Below are 16,272 nucleotides of genomic sequence, written 5' to 3'. Positions count from 1 at the left end.
CCCAAGCCTGGGCCCCCAAGGATCCAGGCAATTATTTTCTCTTGATGTCCTACCTTTTATGAAGTTGAGAATATTCCCCCAAAAGTTTACCTGGGGAGAGAGGTGGGGGAGTGGAGCGTGTAGGGTGAGACTTTATCCGTCTGCTACTGTATGTGGAACATTTAGTAGACGTTCATTCTTATTTCACTCTGACAAAACCCTGCAAGGACCATATTAGTGGCTCCACTCTGCAGATGGAGAGGACAAGGCTCAGAGAGTTCAGCTGACTTGGCCAAGACCATGGAGCCCGTAAGCAGCAGAGCCAGGATTCAACCTGAGGCTGCCTGGCCCCAAGCCTCTCCAGGCCTATGGGATAAATGAGGAGCAGAGAGCAGGGGAAAGATCTATAGATCCCTGATCAGGTACTGAATGCAGGGGCTCCAGAAGTAGTTCAGTGCCTGTGAGACTACTCTGTGGACACAAAAGTCGATGAAACCTCAGTATCACTTTGAAGAAGTCTGTGTCTAGTAAGACTAGCTCCAAACCCAAGTGTGAACAAAAGCATTCACTTGCAACACAGCGATGGGCAGAGAGAAGGAGACTTATTTGGGAATATAATCCCTGGAGAAGGAAGCACACAAAATAGGCCTTGAAGGATTAAAAAAGAAGAGTTTTACTAGCTGGAAGAATGGAGGGAAGGCCCTCTAGGCTGGGAGACCTGCATGAGCAAAGGAACTGGGGTGTGAAGGGTCATGGTACTCAAAGACACACAGTTTTAGGGGATATAAGCGAAGTGCTCTCAGAGCAGAGTTACCATTGCCGCTTCACCTCTTCCTGTGTGCATGTGGGGTCCAGGAAGACAACTAGTCCACCAGGGGGTGGTGCAGGTACTCAGGTCCAGCCCGACCTGGTTTCCTGGGTGACTCAGTCAGGAGCCCCCGGTGCAGCTCAGCAATCAGCTCTCACAAGGTGTCGAAGGGACTTCCACACAGAGAGAGTATTTCTCCTGGAGACTCTGCCGTCCGGCTGCCCTCATTTTCCCCCTTTTTACAGCTTTTAAAATACAGTTTCCCTTTGGAGATTCAATTTGAGTAAAGGAAGTGGAAGCTTTTCCTTGCACCTGTATCCCTGGGAGCAAATCCTGGACCCCTCTGAGGATTGTAGGCAGAGGGGCGGTCCTGCCTGTATTTTCGCACACACAGGGAGGAGTGGATCTGGCCATAGAATGCACTTTCTGCAGCGGGGAGGGGGCTGATTTTTCCAGTTGCAGTTGTCTGTAGAAGGCTTTTCCAGCTGTGTCATGAAGAATAACTGCTGAGATGTCTTTTCTTGCAGACGAGCCATCACCTGGACGTCGAGTCTGAGAAGACAACAGTTGTCAGAGGTCAGTGTGATTTTCAGTTAGGAATAGCCTGCAGGCTCAGACACGGTCCACACCGGCAGGACAATCTGACAGGTGGGCCAGGGTGGAGAAAAGCCCACGGTCAAGTGCAGATGACTAAAGGAAACCCGACCCCACTATCTTGCACTCTCTTCCCTACTGACTCTGCCTTTTCATTTCACTACTTAAGGAGAACGCATTAGAAAAATACTGCCACTGCCAAAGTGGGCAAATTCTGCAACCCTGTAGTTTCAGTCCCGGAAATTTATCCTAAGTAAATAATTCTATATGTGGAAAAGCTCAATGGACAGGCATATTCATGCCAGGGTATTTAGAACAGTGAAAAACTGTGGGGAAAAGCTCCAGTATTGTTAATTAACCCATATTCACTGAGTATGAAGTGCTAGTCACTAAAATGATGCTGATAAGGACCATGTGATAGCATGGGAATTAGGATATCCTACTAAGTTCAAAAAGGATACAAAATGGAATGTATCGGATGACCTCAATGATACAACTGTACGTGAACATCTGTGAATGATTGGCAACTTAGGCTAGAAGATAAACTAAAATACCAATAGTGGTTACTTAGATGGTAACATGGGTGGGGTTTTGTTGTTCTGTTATTCTTACTGTTAACAAGAAAATTAAGATGCTCTCTGGCCAGAGAGCATCTCCCTGGGCCTTGTTTTCCAAGTGTAGTGTACTGTCAGCACTGGGGAAGGGGGGTTCCTAAGGGTTTGTTTAGGGTTACTTTGTTTTCAGGTGCTCAATATAAAAGTGAAGAAAGTATGGATAGAGTTACCTTTAGGCAACTGAGCTGCTCTTGATAACTGCTCGCTCAGCGATTCTTATTGCTAGATTCTGTTCTTAAAGCTGTGTGATCTTGGATGAGTTAATTAACCTCTCTGAGCCCCAGACTCCTGTCTTTAAAAGGAGGATAACATGATCTTTTTTAGAAGTGTTAGTGCCTGACACACTGCAGGGTGCCAACAAACAAGAAGAGGTACCTGGCTTCAGTTTTTAGCTGGTCGGGATGGGCCTGCCCTTCTGTACCTTTGTCTTCTACCCCTAAAGTCTGAGTTGGCATCTGTTTTCACAGTTGGAGGCGCATAAATTCTAGCTGGTCCTGCTTCTGCCACTAGTTTATGCAAGTGTCGTCCCTTCTCTGGGCTTAGTTCCTCACCTTCAAAAGAAGGAAATGTACTAGATTAATTTAGTTACTTATTCATTCAGGTTATCTAGAAGGCTGCCGTGCGCCAGATCCCTGATAGGTGTTGTAGGGCTTACAAAAATGAGTCCGCTTCAAAGGTGGTGGTCCTTGTGCTGAAGGAGCTTACCGCCTGGTAGTGGACAGTGAAGCAGGCAGGCAATTTTCTAGGATATCCCAAGACCATGGCAGTACCATCAGAGGGCTGTGAATGTGGCACTCAGAGTTCAAATGCACCCAAGAGGGCCTCTGTTTGTGGGGTGAAAGGATCTGGGAATGAAAGACGATGAAAAGGCTCAGAGACTTGATGATTTTTTTTTTAAGATTATTTTATGACATATAGGGTTTTTCTTAATTTATTCATTTATTTATTCATTTTTGGCTGCGTTGGGTCTTCGTTGCTGCACGCGGGCTTTCTCTAGTTGTGGCGAGCAGTGGCTACTCTTCGTTGCGGTGCTCAGGCTTCTCATTGTCGTGGCTTCTCTTTGTGGCAGAGCACGGGCTTTAGGCACGCAGGCTTCAGTAGTTGTGGCTTGCAGGCTCTAGAGCACAGGCTCAGTAGTTGTGGTGCATGGGCTTAGTTGCTCCGGGGCATGTGGGATCTTCCCGGACCAGGGCTTGAACCCGTGTCCCCTGCACTGGCAGGCGGATTCTTAATCACTGCGCCACCAAGGAAGTCTGACTTGTTGATTTTTAGAATAGACTTCTGAACTGAGGCTTGACTGAGAACATTCTCTTCTAGCTCAGAAATACCTCCTGAATCCTGAAATGGACAGTGTCCTCCAAAGACCTTTGCATTCAGAGTCCTGGCCTATTCCAGAGGCTGAGTGGCCAGCACAGACAGCTCAACTGGGTTCTTTGAAGGTGAGAGGACGTCAGTCACTTAATTTCTCAAATAAATGTTTTTATTGAAAGTATAACTCACATACAGAAAAGGGTACAACTCGGAAATGTACATACAGCTCAATGAATTGTCATGGAGTGGTATGTGCCCATAAAGCCATCACCAGGTCCAGAACTAGAAAGTGACCACAAAGCACCCCTCTGTTTTCCCCTTCTAGTCTCTTTTTATTATCTGTTTTTAAATTTTGTGTATTGGGTCATATCATGTGTTCTGTGTCTTGTTATTTTTCACTGAGTGCTAGACATTATGTGTGAAAATGTGAAGATGTAATTTAATAGTGCCTTCATCCAGACAGGACTTCCTTTGTTCTGCACATCAGAACTGATTCAGAGATAATTTTAGTACTTATGAGGTCTGTTTTATTTCTTGCTTGCTCTTACTCTTAGGGCATAGCCTTTCATGGTTCTAAGCAAAAACCTGTAATGTTTATCAGTGTCCTTCCCCAGCCACTTCCCACTCCATGAGGCTGTCAAAATCTCTGCTTAGCTTTCTATCTCTCAGCCACCACAATCACACACAGGCTTCACCTTCACTTGGAGGGAAATACAGCCTTCAATCTGGGCCAACTACTCTTGGCTTCTGTCCTATCTTGAATTTTAGTCCCACAAATCCTCACAGTCTTTGTAGCTCTCAGATGGTTTCAAATAGATCTTTTGCTATATTTTGTCCAGCTTTCCTAGATGCTCTTACTGGAGGTTTGGTCCAAAATGTCCTCATGAGTCAGAACCAGAGAAGCACTCTGTTTTCCCAGAGAGAACCTATTTTACTTATGATACTTGGAGTCTGACAGGCCTGAGTTCAAATCTCAGCTGTAATTCAGTGTGATGTTGGGTGGATTACTTACTTTGTGTGTGCTTAAATCTCCTCATCTGTAAAATGGGGATAATGCTGCCTACTGCTGACGTGAGGATAAGATCAGATAAGCAGAGTTGAATATGTCTCTGGAAAATAAGAGATGCTCAAAAAAGAAAAAAAAAAAAGCAGCCATTACTTAGGAGAAAACTGATCTTATTCTTGGCATTTTATTTCAACTTATTATTATAGTTTTTCTTCTTCCTTTTATTCCTGTGGCTTCTCTCTTGCCTTCATGCTCATATTAATCTTTTTAATCTAACAAATGGAGCTAATATTTACTTCTCGGGGTCTTTGGGACAATTCAGTGAAATCATGCACATAACATAATTATTGTGCTGCCTGCCACAGGCGGTGTTCAATAAAAGACAGCTGGTGTTATTGATTGACCTTAAACTTTTTTTTTCTAACTGGTGCCTTTCATTTCAAATTACTTATCTGCAGGCTTATTATCTAGTAATGAGAACTTCTTTCCAGCTTTGATCTTTTTCTAGGAAAATTACATCTGACTTTTGATCTTTGACCTACCTTATTACAAGCAGGTAGAAGGCATTTTAGGCAAAGGGAATGACACAGACATTGTCATTCAGAGGGGTGAATGCCCCTGAAGCATTGGGGGATTGGTAAGCGATTAAATGAGGCTGCAGCATAAAGGAGAGAGGAGTCTAGGAGATCATATGATGATGTTGATAAGAACAACAATGAGAAAGAAAACCCCTGCTTCCATTTCTTGAATGGTTACTATGTGCACCGCATCAGCTTTGCCAGTACTCACTATAGGCCCACAAAATCGATCTTGACATTCACTCCACTTCACCTGTGAGAAAAGGTGAGGCACAGAGAGGGTAAGTAGCCAGCCCCAGGTCACACAGCTAAAGAGTTGGGGTTCCAACACAGGCAGTCTGGCTCTAGAGCTGATGCTCTGGTCATTATGTGTCCAGATCGTGCTGGGCCTTCACTGGGGGGATGAGAGTTGTCTCTCCTGCCCCCCTTGAGGTTACAGTCTGGAGTTCAATGTGAGAAAAAAACCCTCCAATGTCTGCACTCGGTGATACTGGCCAGAAACTGATAGCAAAGCTTTTGAGGAAACAGTTGGAGCATAAATTGAATGAATGGATGAACCCAAGAGCATCTTAATACTCTTGGTTCTAAGTTTCTCAAGTGTTCCTCAACCTTCTTCAGAGTTCTCACCGCACTGTAGAATGCTGCTGGATAAAATCTCCTCCTTTACTGGACATAATTTCAAGGCCACAGGATAATTTTGTTTCTTTATAGCCAGAGGACAGAATAGTCAATGTAAATGTCTTTGTTCAAGTGCTTTACACAGTACCCGGTCCACAGGAGGCCTTGTTGGGTGGATTTGGATGAAGGGTGAGGCGGTGGGAGGAGGCTGTTGGGCTCTTTCTCTAGAAGTTCATGCGAGCACCTCGTCCTTATCCCCAGCATTGCATTTTGCCCACAGCCTTGGTTCTGTTTAGCTATAACAGGCATTGGGGAGCAGAGCTCTCTGCCCTAGGAAAAACAGATTGCAAGCCGTCTCTCTGGGCTGGCTTTTGGTACGAGCTTCCCATGGTGAAAACGAACTCTAAACGACACCAGGGCATTAGTGACCTAGAAGGAAAATGAGGTCAATTTTGAAGGGAAGTAACCAGATTTGTCATATGTCACAATTATTTTATGGTTGAGCTTAGAGGGAAAAAAAAAACAAAAACAGGGGAGTAGGAGGTTGGCATCCAGTGGATATTGCTTTCCTTTTAATGGAAAGGTCATCATCTCTTGTCGCCGTGAACAACAAAATTTACAGAGGACATGACTCTATGGAGATACCATCAGTGATCATCTTGTCAGGCCTTTAGATGACCTGGGCTTCGAGCCTTCCCCGCCCCAATCCCCACTGCCTCGTCTGTAACTCAGTGCTGATGGCGTGTGCCTCACTGACAATGTAATAGCAGCTGCCTGGCACAGAAAGTGCTCAATAAATGTTTGTTATCGTTGCCATCTCTTCCTTGGATAAACTGTGGGACCAAAGGGGCTTTTATGGACGTGTAAAAGTAGAGACCATTTCGTTGTGCTCTTGCCTCCAGCTTCCCTGGCCCTCGGGGCCGACGCCCGACCCTGGAATGTGCCAGGCTTCCATCGCTGTGGAACCAGGGCTCCCTGTACAACGTCTGCAAGAAAAAGGTGGAATGTCCTGGCCTGGCCTCCAAGCTGAGCACCTCCTGCCATCCCCCGAGCTCCTGAGCCCCGCAAGGATCCTGGCTTTGCATCAAGAACTTCGACAAAGCATCTACAGCACTTCCCAGGTCAATAAATCACCGTTGGGGTTATAAATGCAATAGGACCACTCACTCTCTGGGGCCATTTCCTAGACTCCGTAAATATTTGAAGCAGAACTTTCAGAGAACGTCTTAAGAAATTGGTAGCAATCAAAACCCTCATTCAGTGGCAAGTGGCTTTGCCTGTGGCTTGGGGATCTGTGTTGATTGTCAGAGCTCAAGAGAAATACTGGACTTGCAAATTCTTAGGAGTCCAGCTTTGCAAATATCCAGGCAGCAAAGGGAATATTTTCTGTTCCAAAACCTACCGAGTGACCGGCCCAGTGGCTCTCCACTGGGTCTGATCCCCCCATCCCGCAGGGCAAAATTTGACAACGTCTGGAGGAATTATTTGTTGTCACAGCTGGGAAGCTGCCACTGGCATCTAGTGGGTAGAGGCCAGGGATGCTGCTAAACACCTACAGTGCACAGGACAACCTTCTAGAACAAAGAATTGTCCAGCCCAAATGTCAGCAGTGCCGGGGTTGGGAGACTCTGCCCTGATCTAATAGCTCCTAACATTGTCAGCTGCAGAGAACTGTTCTGTTATTTTCCTGCCTGAGGCCCTTCCCCGTGTTTTAAAAGATTTTTGTCTACCAAAGGAGAAAATTAAAGTAATTATCTCTTTCACATTTTAAAACCTTAAAACCAGTCAGAACTTTCTGATAAGTCCATTCATTCAACAGACATTTGTGGACGTCTAATATACACCAGGCAATATGATATGAGGAAGAAAGAGGTGAGTCCACATTGGCCCCTGCCCCAGGGGCTCACAGGGCAGCAGAGGCACACATGTAAACAACTCACCGTGCAGTCATGGTTAAGTGTGCCATGAGGTGTGAGACCAAGGGCTTTGAAGGCAGTTCTGCCTGGCTTTGGGGAATGAGAGGTCATTCCAGAAGGAATGGCTGAGCAGAGCCCATAGACTTAACGAGGTAAGGTGTTCAGTACATGGGTGAGGTGGGGAAGGAGGGAACAGCGAGGGCAAAGGCTCTGAGGATGAAACTGAACTTTGGTGTGCCACCAGAGGGGGGATGTGCAGAGTAGCCCTTTGCCAAGCCAGGCGCAAAGAGTCACTGCCTCATCCCTACCCAGCACCACTTACTTCCTCCGGGAACAGGACCCTGCCCTGACCCAGGTGTGGGACCCAGAGGTAGAAGAAGAGTCAAGGGGGCTTGGGCCACAGGTGCCCGGATCCTGTGCCCGGGCTCACCGATCAGAGACATCATCTCTCTCCTTAGGAGGGGCTGGTGAGGGGCTTGTCACATAAGGACAAGGAAGGACCAGGACAAGAAACCGAGGGCTCCCGGGGCAGTAGGCGAAGCATATTGATTTTATTTTAATGTATTTTAGCTTTGTATGTGGAAATGAAAAGCGCAAAGAGTTCCCACACACCCTCACCCAGCTTCCCCTGACGTTAACACCTTACGTACCTAACCATAGCCCAAGGACAGAAATGAATGCATTTATTTTGAGGAAAACTGGGGGGGGGGCATCAAGGCATAAGAAAAGCACATCCATGAGCGAGCATCAGCTCATCAAGCTGCCACCATCTTCATTAGCCCACGGGACTGTCATGGGTCATCACGTCCGTCCACAGTTCCCTGGATTAGGTTACCAATGGATCCACCCATTCATTTGTTCATTAAGCATTTAATTTAACTGCCATGTGAGCTCCGGAACCTCGGGTAGGTGCTGGGAAACAAGAATACAGAAGTTGCCCATCTCCATCCTCCAGAACCTGTGAGCCCTGTGGCCCCATCGCACACCAAGGAGTCCCCAGATTGGAAACCGCTGCAGTCATCACTTTCACGGTTTGAATCAGCACCGCCACCCCATAACTGCCAATTGTGCGGCGTCCTGCAGAGCTGATCTGTACGCTGGTTTGCGCTCACCTCTTCTGCCCTCTCCTCCCTTTTTCCTGGGACAATGCCATCAGCTTTGAGCACCGGGAGTACGCTGAAGACCGGCTATGAACCGGTTGATGTCGGGGTGAGCAGCCAACTAAGCCACAGGGCTGAGCCTGCCGGAGGCAGTCAAGGCCATTTCTGGTCCCCAGATTCTCCCACCAGGTTCAGACATCCGTGTTCTGTCCCTTGAATTCTCCCTCCCGCCTCTGCTCACATGCTGGGCTTCAGCAGAAAGGCCACCGGGGAAAATCCATTAAAGAAGCCGTGGCAATCTTGGCAGCGTGGCCCAATGATTCCATAATAAATCACGTTCTGAAGCCAGGAGCCACTTACTATTAACCTGAGCCGTGAATCGCCTGGGGCTGCACTTTGGATTTCCTCAAGCTGGGTCACTGCTTTGTGCTGTGATTCCTCCTGGTGACATGTTTGCGATGGTGGATGGTAGACTGCGGCATTTTCCTTGCCTCGACCGAAGACTCCCATCCTTGGAAGGGGCCCCATGTTCCCCTGCTGCCCCCTTGGTGGGCCTGATGGGGCCAGGGCCCAGCCTGGTCAGATGCTCCCAGGCAAGGGACAGGACCTGCTCGGGCGACCGAGTGGGGACAGGCAGGAACCCAGCCCGCAGGAGCTGGCTCGGGCCGCCCCTCCCACCACGAGTGACCCAAGGCCTCTGGAGACCAGCCAGATGGACCAGCCCAGCTGCCTCTGCAGAAAACAATTTGTCACACGGGGCTGTCAGCAAGCAGCAGTGGACGCCTTCTTGGGGGTGCCTGGCCGAGCTACGCAGAGCAGGAGCCCTGAACACAGTGAGGTAAATGCACACCCCGCCCCCGCTGCTGCGAACCACCTGGGCTTTTAGGCAAATCGGGTTGAGATGGTTGGCTTGACCCCTGGCCAAGCGGTTCAGGTGCTCAGTGCAGCCTCTCCCTGCGCCTGATTCACTGCCATGCCCTTCTGGGAGGCATTTTGCTCCTACAGCAAAGCGGTCTGTTCAGCAAATATTTCCCTAAGAACCTGCCGGGGCAGATGAGGCACTGGGGGGCTGGGTCTCAGGGGTCTCACACCAGGTCCCCATCCTCCAGGCTCCTGCGGGGACGGATGTGCAGATGACTGGAGACCGAGTGGCATAAGCAGGGTGCAGCAGGGAGAATGCAGGGTCCAGGGGCACAAAGCAGTGGCTGACCAGTGAGGGAGGCGTCAGGGAGGGGTCAGTGGTGACTGAGGTGGGCCCCGCAGATGAGCAGGGCTCAGCCAGGGAGAGAGTCCTTGCGGGCGGGGGCAAACACACAGGCACAGGCTTGGGGTGGTGTTGGGGGTAGGAAACCAGAGGATGGATATACATGTGCTTCTATAATGCCGCAGCGGAAGGTGCTGTCTTTTTGTGCAATCCCACTGTGACCTTCCTGTTTGATTTTACATGTGTCTTTAGTATAGGGAAGACGTTTTCATGCTTCAAGATTCAGAAAGCACAGAAATCTATATGGTGCAAGTCTCCTTCCCAGCCCAGTTCCCCTCCCAGAGGCAAACATGACCCCAGTTCCTTATGACTCCTTCCAGAGATACCCTGTGTATTCTAAGCAGTCACACACCCGCACACACACACACACACCCATTTTACCTCGATGCCTGTGCTCTGGTTTTTTCAGTTCATTTATCTCGGTGATCATTCCCCATCAGAACATAAATTTTGTTCATTCCGTTTTTAAACACTTGCGCTGTTTTCCATTGTGTGGGTTTTACTAGCTCCCTTTCAAGGGACATTCACATTGTTTCTGATCTTTTGCTGCTAAAACCGGTGCTGTCATGAAGATGCTTGTACATCCACCCCTTCACTCACGTGTGAATTCATCTGAGGGCAGATTCCTAGAAGAGGAATTTCTGGGTCAGAGCAGAGAAGCCTTTGTCACTTTGAGAGCCCTGTCCACACCCACTCCCCGCCCCACTTTGAGACTGTACAGTTTTCGTTCCCCCTCACGATGCTTGGGGGTCCCCCCCATCATGCACCCTAGGATGTGCTGATTCAATTCAACATTTACTTTTTGAGCCTCAACCATGGACCAGCGTGGTTTGAGGCGGTGAACTAGACAGATGGGGCCCTGCCCTCAGGAGGAGGGGATACATCAAACTGGGGAGACGGCTCAGTGAACAGGACCCCAGCGAGGGACCGTCCGTGTTTCCATCCTGCAGGCACTGACCGCCTGGACAGGAGGGTGATGCGTGGGCATGAGTGACCTCAGTGCAGGGAAGCTGGGATCTGGCCACCAGGAACGGACAGCTGATAAGGCCCTGAGGAATTTGGAGGCCAAGGGGGAGGAGAGGAGGTCGCGTCTGGGCTGAGCCATGATGGGCGATATTGTCCTGAGAGCAGAAGTGGTGGCCTGGGTGGAGGCCAGTCAGGAAGGGACCTAGGGCTTCTGAGCTACGCTTATGCCAGACACTGTGCTCAGTGGTGGACACTCCAGCCCGGGTTTCCCCGGCTGGAGAAGAGGAAGCCGGAGGAGGGCTGGCAGGGGCCGGGGCAGAGGAGGCATGGGCGGACGGTCCCACGTGGCAGTTGGTACCCAGGCCGGCTCTCCCGAGCAGGTGGATGGGCTGTGGGCCCTGAACACAGAGTCCTGCCTTCACATCCCAGCCCCACCGTGCTCCCCACCTGCGGGCCTTGAGCCAAGGCCCCTGAAGGCTTGGTTTCCTCCTGAGAAAATGGAAATAACAGCATCATAACCTCGTCTTACCTCACTGGCATCTCACAGGAGATGCCCCGTGACCAGCGCCTCGCCATGGCCCTCCCAGCCCAGGTGCGCATCCCTCCTTCTTTCCCTCTAATGCTGGGAGGCAGGTGGCCCAGGAGCTGAGCACACATGCCCTGCCTGGGTTTGGGCTCTGGCTCCTCTCCTCACCTCTCCTCTCTGTGCCTCGGTTTTTTAATCTGTACAATGGGGGTGCCTACAGCCTAGGGTGGTTTGTGAGGGGTGAGTGAGTAAAAGCACTAAAAAGAGGCCCTGGGATGTGATGAGAGCTGTGGGAATGCTGCCATTGTTTCCTCTTTGATGCACGTGATGTTAAAAAGCAGAAAAAGAAGATGAAGTCCAGGGTGTAAGGAGAGGGCATGGATCGCTGGTGGTACAGATGGAGACAGAGCTTAGGACTGAAAAGCCTCCCTGAGGAGGCAGGTGTGAAGAGACTGGAGGAAGTGATGGTGCTGTGTCGGGTCTGTGGGTGATGATGCAGCCAAGCTCGTCCAGGGCTGTAAGGAGCCGGCCGAGAGCTTTTCAACACTTAACAGTCACAGAAGCTCAATCCCTGTGCGGCTTTGCGCTGACCCTCCCCACCCGACTCAAACCGCTGCAGTTCCCTCCAGGGTCTTTGGTCCTCTTCCTTGGTCTGCCTCTTCCCGGAAAGCCTTCCCACGGATTCAAGAGTGTCCAGGCCTTCAGGAGGTGGTCTGGGCTGGTGTCTCCCGTTTCCTAAAAGCCCCTGTTTAACATCCATGAGGATGCCCATTTCCACTGCTTGGGCCGGGCCTTCTCACTTCATTTGACCCTTGTTAAAATGAACAAACCTAACATAGGCAGTAGAGTATGAGTCGTGCAGCTGCTCTAACATCCAGCTCTGCCACCATCAGCTGTGTGACCTTGAGCAAGCTGCTTACCCTCTCTGTGCCTCAGTTTCCTCCCCTGGAGAAACGATGCAAATAACAGACCCACCTCCCAAAGTGTATCTATCTCAGAAGGATTAAGTAGAGGCTAAATGCCTGCCTCTTGGCCATTTGCAGTGTTGACGTTATCTTCAAGTGCAACTTGCCACCATGCCTTCAAGTAGAAAGCCAGCATCCCCTGCCATCCAGAAAAAGCGTTTTCTAAAACACAGAAATTACTGTTAGGCATGGAAAATAATTTCCTGAGCTACTTCCTCCTCCCTTTGAGTTCAAGTCTACAGGATGCAGCCCAGCCCCAGGCACTGGCCTTCAGCCCCTCAGGGATCTGACCGACAAACCCCTCCAGCTTCATCTCCCCCAACCCTTGCTCTAGCCACAGGGTGACCAAGCACGGCCACGGGGCCCGGCCTCTTCTGTCCCTTCTGCCTGGCCTGTCGATCTTGAGAGCAGTTACAGGGTGCAACAAAGCAGGCTCTGGCCTCAAATTCTGCCCGCCATTTCCTTTCCGTATGACACCGGACCCCATCTGGGCCTCGGTGTTCTCATCTGTAAAATGGGGACACGACCTCATATCTTAGGAAGACAATTCAGTGAGGCATAAAGCACGGAGCCTGGCTCACTGTGCAAGCCATTATTATCGTTGTTGTTGCTGTTACATTCGCCACCTGCTAAAGTCAGGGCTCAGCATGTCTTCCCATTTCCAGAGTTGTATAAAATATAGTGCCCCCACTGGCCAAATAACAGCCATCGTCGCCCCAGGCATTGGGCATGCATGGCTTTATCACAGTGTGTCTCCGAAATTCCTCGCTGACTAGCCTGTGAGGGATGGGGGTTTATCCCCATTTTACAGCTGAGAAAACTGAGGCTCACAGATGCCCAGACTGATAGAGTCAGGATTTGAGCCCCAGTCTGTCTGGCTTTGACTCTGAAATCAATTTTTCCTCCATTGGAGCTCAGATCCCAGTACCTGACACACGGGTCCTCACACCTGTACCCGTGTAATCCACCCCCCAGGCATGCTGTATATGTCCCTACCTACTTCCAAGAAGGAGTTAAAGAGACTTAAAATAAAAGACATGGATACAATAAAAAGAATCTGTATTACAGAGAGTGAAAACTGAGGGTCAGATAATGACTGATGGTAGGAGAGAATAATTATACCCGGCACTAAGGCTATGGGCAGCTATGACAGTTGAATGGAAAAATGAGGTCTGAGCTTCCTGGTAGTCAAGGCAAAAAGGGGAATAACATGGGTTTGACGGCATTGAATTGCCAATAAAAGGAAGCAGCTCTGGAGTTCTTTTCCTCCAGCTCTGAGCTCTGAGGGGAATCATCCTGCAGGTTTCTATACAGTGAATGGGGGATAAATGGTGACTTGTGTCCCTGGTAGCACAGCTCCCCAACCTTGGAAGTGGGAAGGAACATCTGATAGAAGCTGCTTCCTTCCTCTGCCTGTGCCAGGGGTCCACACCTGCCTTCATGGGGTTCTCACAGCTCCTTGGGGTCAGCATCATCACTTGTCCTTTACAGACAAGAATGCATAGAGAGGCCTCGACTCCCACGTAAGTTTTCTTGGTTTGTGGGGGATAGGAATCTCAGAACCAGCGCAGACCTGCCGTGCTCCTAAGCTCTTTCCCCTCTGCTGCACTGCCCAGCTCAGGGAGGCCCTGCCGCTTGGATTATTGCCCAGAGCTAATCCCCCCCGCACTACTCCTCCCAAGCCCTTCCCCTTCCCCTTCCTGCCCTCCCCTCACACACCCCTCCCCCATCCCTCTGCATGCCTCCCCAACGCACATCAATTCTCCCCTTTGCTAAAATATCAGCCAAATGCTCCCTACGGCCCCCAAGCCTTCCAGGGCTCAGCTCCAAGACTAGCAGCTCTGTCTGCTGGTAGCTGAGAGTAATTTAGCAACGGGAAGCAGGTGTGAGGCTGGAGGGGGGGCGGGGCTGGGTCTCACTGCCTCCAGCTGCTGTTGCTTCCGCCATCCCCATCTCCATCCCCGGGACTGGGACACCCTGGTGTTTGCCTCACACCAGACCAGACCCCAGAGTCAATATCCTCTACCACACACACAAGGGGGAGACCGCAGACAGAAGCTGATGGGTTACGTCCCAGTGGCCTCAGTGGACAACTCCCTATTGTTCCTGACGGTTTATTCATGAGACACAGGTCAACACTGAGGGCCTGCTGTGCCCTGGTGCCATCCTGGGTGCGATCAGCAGAGCAGGATCCGAGCACACCTGCTGAGGGTGTGCGTGGGGTAGTCGGGTCTGTGGTCAGGCGGCAGGAGGCAAACAGACAACCTCCTCGCTCTTCCAGGGCTGCCGGTCTGGTTGTTCACATTGTGTACCGAACAAAGTATACGGTCCAGAGGCAAAAGGGGCTTAAATCCCCCAGCTCTGTCCTTGCCGGGAGACCGTGCCTGGCTGGAGGAGGTGGTGCCTTTTACAAGTTCACCCAGAGACCTGTGGGCTGCAGCCACCTGGAGTGGGCATCTTTTTGTGATTCCGCACAAACGCTCCAGACTAGCCTCAGCTCCTTATTTTTGCCGACTCAGACCCAGAAGTGCCAAGTCAGCAGGCTGAGGTCAGCAGGTCTTAGAGGAGTCAGGGAGCCCCCAAGGCCTTCCCAGTGCCGCCCTCCTGTTTGCCAAGGGCTGGACAACTAAGCAACTAAGCCCGTGCGCAATAACTACTGAGCCTGCGCTCTAGAGCCTGCGAGCCACAGCTACGGAACCTGCGTGCCACAACTACTGAAGCCCGCGCGCCTAGAGCCCGTGCTCCGCAACAAGGGAAGCCACCACAATGAGAAGCCCACACACCGCAACGAAGAGTAGCCCCCGCTCGCTGCAACTAGAGAAAGCCCGCGTGCAGCAGCGAAGACCCAATGCAGCCAAAATTAAAATAAATAAATAAATTTTAAAAAATTTTAAAAAGAAAATTCACGTGCTCTCAGTGGAGTAAGGGGCCAAGGGCCTGGCAGCGCATAGCACGGTCACCCTTCACGGTCAGAGCACCCAGCTGAAGGGCCCGCTCAGTTTTCCGGCTCCTCTGACATCTCCTTCCTCCCCACTCTGCCTCCTGGAAACACCTGGCTTTCCTTCTGACTTCTCCAAACACATCTAAACCAAGACATCCAGAAAAGAGTGATCAAATCAAGTCCATCCTCAAAGGGGCCAGGCAGTACTTTTCCCTTCAGCCCCTGATTACGCAGGAAGTTTGGAATATTTTCCCCAAAGTTCCCTTAAGGAAGGGAAGTGGAGTGAGAACAGATGGCTTCCTGAAGTCCCAGGCCTGGGAGCTGCTTCCCACTGGCAGCCAGGGGCTGGGAGGAGGTCTCCTGGCTGAGCAGCCCCGGGGGCAGTGACCCCAGCACCCAGCTGCTTTCTGTACAGATTTCAGTCCTCCTGTGTTTAGTCCCGCTCTGCCTTTCCACACTCAGAGGTGTCCCGGGCCCGTTGCCAGCCTTTTCAGTATTCTGAGGTGTGATTTTGCTGCTTCCTGCAGGAATTCAGTAGAGCCAAGAAAGCTGCAAAGTGAGCTTAACTTCTATGCTCTCTTTCTTCTCTTCTTCCTCCTCCTTCTCTTGCCGTGTGTGTGTGTGTGTGTGTGTGTGTGTGTGTGTGTGTCCGTCCCCAGGTCAGCAAATCCTCAGCTCTACCGTTAGAATATATCCAAGATCTGTCCACTTCTTATGGCCCCCAACACTTTTTTTTTTCAGCCCCATCCCCAGTGCCTAGAACTGTGCCTGGTTTCCACTAGGGACTCAATAAATGTTTGTTGAATGAATGCATAGTTTAGTTGCTCAACTTTCTTTTAATGGTGCTCCAAGCACCCATTTTACTGTATCTGGTTGTCTCTAGTACAGATCCTGCTGGATGAGAAAATATCACTATCCTTTTCATTTTTGCTTTGGGGGACAGGAAGGAAGTGATTCAGCAGAAGGGAGAGCTGAATTCTAACCCAGCTCCCCTCCCCACCCCATTCCTCCTGCACCGAGAGTTTTGCCATCAGCTGCTGAAGGAGTAAAGGGCCCAGGCATCGCTAGGGGTCTGGGATGCAATGA

This window comes from Neophocaena asiaeorientalis, unplaced genomic scaffold (genome assembly GCF_003031525.2).
Source record: "Neophocaena asiaeorientalis asiaeorientalis breed wild unplaced genomic scaffold, Neophocaena_asiaeorientalis_V1.1 scaffold218, whole genome shotgun sequence".
Lineage (NCBI taxonomy): Eukaryota > Metazoa > Chordata > Mammalia > Artiodactyla > Phocoenidae > Neophocaena > Neophocaena asiaeorientalis.
Note: the sequence above shows the minus strand (reverse complement) of the source record.